Genomic DNA, 3,104 nt, shown 5'->3' on the forward strand with positions numbered 1-3,104 from the left:
TTTTTTTTTCTTCAAGTAGTCTTAAACACTATTACATTTAGGCTAAAGAATAAAGCAGATACAGCACAGGAATTTCTGGCTGTCCCTCATTCTGGAGAAGGGAAAGAAGATATTATATAGGGTTTGGTTAAGAGCACAATTTACACATGGCTCTGACCAGCAGCCCTACTACCCTATGGGATCTGTGTGTTACTTGACCCAGGATGTCTCATGTGTAAAACTGGGTCCACTGGATGCCCTCCCCCGCTCCCCACAAAAAAAAAAAAAAAAAAAAGTCAGGCTTGGTGGCACACTCCTGCAATCCCAGGACTTGAGAGGCTGAGGCAGGAGGATCACACCAAGTTCAAGGCCAGCCTGAGCTGCACATACAAGACCCTATCTCAAAAAGACAGACAAAACCCAAATACCTCAGTGGATTAAAGCCTTGCAGGTGCAGGGGCCCAAGGGCTTGATCCCCAGGGCCTGTTGTGCTGAGCCACCCCTGGGGTCCTGGGGTGCGCTCGCCTGTAATCCCAGCTCTTGGGAGGCTGTAAACAGGTGGATTGGGACAAGGAGATGGCTCAGTGGGATAAGAGCTTCCCTGGCAAGTGCAAGGGCCTGAGTTCAATCCCTGGTTCCGCAAAAAATAAATAAAATTTAAAGAAATAGAAAATAAAAAAATAGAGAGGGGCTGGGGAGATGACTCAGTGGAATAAGTGCTTCCCTGGCAAACACAATGGCCTGAGTTTAATTCCAGGTTCCGCCAAAAAAAAAAAAAAAGTGAGGAAAAGTTTTTATTTATTTATTTTTAATAAGAAGCAGTACGAATAGCCAATAAGCATATAAATAATGTCCAGCATCTTTGGCCATTAGAGAAATACAAATCAAAGCAACAATGAGATTATATAACCTTACTCCAGAAAAAAAAGTCTATTACCAAGAAATCAAAAAACGGGCTGGGGAGATGGCTCAGCAGAATAAGCTCTTGCCTGGCCAGTGCAAGGGCCTGAGTTCAATCCCCCGCTCCACCAAAAACAAAAGCAAAAAACAACCAACCACTTGCCGGAAGTGGCAGCACACACCAGTAATCCCAGAACTTGGGAGGTTGAGGCAAGATAATTGCCAAGAGTAGGGAGGCCAGCCTGGGCTATGTAGCGAGTTCAAGGCCAGCCTGAGCTGCATAGCAAGACCCTGTCTCAAAAACAAAACAAAATGAAAACAAAAAAATTCAAATGCTGGAGAGGCAGAGAGAAAGCAGCAACCCTTCCACATTATCCATGGAAAGGTAAACTAGTGTGGAGGGGCTGGGGAGATAGCTTGGCAGTCTAAGCACCTGCCTGGCAAAGTGCAAGGACCTAGGCTCGATCCCCAGTATTGCACCCTGTACTGACAGTGCTGGCCACCAAAACAGGGCATAGTGGTGCACAGCATTGGGAGGGCTGAGACAGAAGAAGCACTATGAGTCCAAGCTGTGTGAGACCCTACACCAAATCACTTAAGTAAAAGATTTTTTTAAAAATTAAAAACCATTGTGAAGATTCCTCAAAAAACTAAAAACAGAAAATGCATTTAATCCAACTATACTTCTTCTGGATATATTCCCAAAACAAAGACATATTACAGTACTACCTGCATATTAATATTTACAGCAGCTACATTTTGGAGGCAGCCTATAAGGTCATCAACAGATACAGATCTAAGGTATCTTTCTTTTCTTCCTTTTTTGTCTTTTTGAGACAGAGTCTTGCTATGAATCTCAGGCTGGCCTTGAGCTCACTTTTGTAGTGCTAACTGCTAACTCAGTGATCCTCCTACCTCAGCCTCCTAGTGCTGGGATTACAGGCCTGTGACACCATGCCCAGCTCAACAGATAGACAAAACACTGTTACATACACACAATAAAGTACTATCAGCCATAAAAGGACAAATACGAATCATCTGTAGAAAGACAAATCTTGAGACCGTAACACTAAGTGAAATAATCAGACACATAGCTTTCTCTTATGAGAAACCTAAAACATAAAAAAAGTTTGGAGACAGGGTCTTGGTATATAGTCCAGGGTAGCTTTCAATTTTCAGTGATCCTCCTGCCTCAGCCTCCTGAGTGCTGAGATTACAGATACGACCCACCACACCAGGCAAACTTAAAAAGCTAAATAAAGCCAGGCGTAGTGATGTACCCTTGCAATCCCAGAGCTCTGGAGGCTGAGGGAGGATCTTTGTGAGTTTGAGGCCAGTGTGGGCTATAGACATGCTAAGAAAAGAGCAATAAATTAAAAAAAAAAAGGAAAAAGAGATAAGAAATAAGAAGGCAGACAGCAGGGGCCAAGGTTTGATCCCTAGTGTGGGGTGGCATGCCAGTCCCATCACTGGGGCATGCTGAGACAGCAAATGAGATTGGGCATGGTGGTGTGCACCTGTAAACCCAGCACTGAGAACTGGAGGATCACTACAAGTCCGAGCCATGTATTGAGACCCTGTAGACCCTGTACCAAATAAATAAAAAATAAAAAAATAATTAAGGAAGCAGACAGTGAAGATGAGAAGGGGGTCTGGGGAGGGGATAAGAGAGGGTGGGGAATGAAAAGGAAGGAAAAATGACTAAGATGCTAATATGGAACCTGTGCCAATTTGCCAAGCTCAATGTAATTAGTATGTATTACAAACAAACTCAAAAAAAAAAAGCAAAAAACTAAAGAGGTGGAGGGAAATGAAGAGCCATCATCAAAAACTACATTCAACATGGCCTCCTTTCTAACCCAGTAATCTATAACAGAAGGAAACCCAGAAGAGCAGACATAGCTTCAAACCACAGATATACTCAATTCCCACATCTCCTGAATCAGATCTCACAAGCTTACCCTACTAGCATACAACCAATGTGAAAGAATCCCTATGCCAGGTCAACCAGGCAATATTCCTAGAGGAATATCATTTCCCCATCACCTTGCTGGCTATGAGACATGTATTAGTCACTTTACATTTAGCTAGTAATATACTTTAGAAAAAGTACACCATTCCCCAAATAAGTCACTAAATGATGAGTAAAAGTAATCTGACTTTACTAAATTCCAGGAAAAACAGTGAAAACAAAAATAGTATGTAACTCACTGTTTCCGTAAATT

This window comes from Octodon degus, unplaced genomic scaffold (assembly GCF_000260255.1).
Source record: "Octodon degus isolate 3935 unplaced genomic scaffold, OctDeg1.0 scaffold00056, whole genome shotgun sequence".
Taxonomy (NCBI): domain Eukaryota; kingdom Metazoa; phylum Chordata; class Mammalia; order Rodentia; family Octodontidae; genus Octodon; species Octodon degus.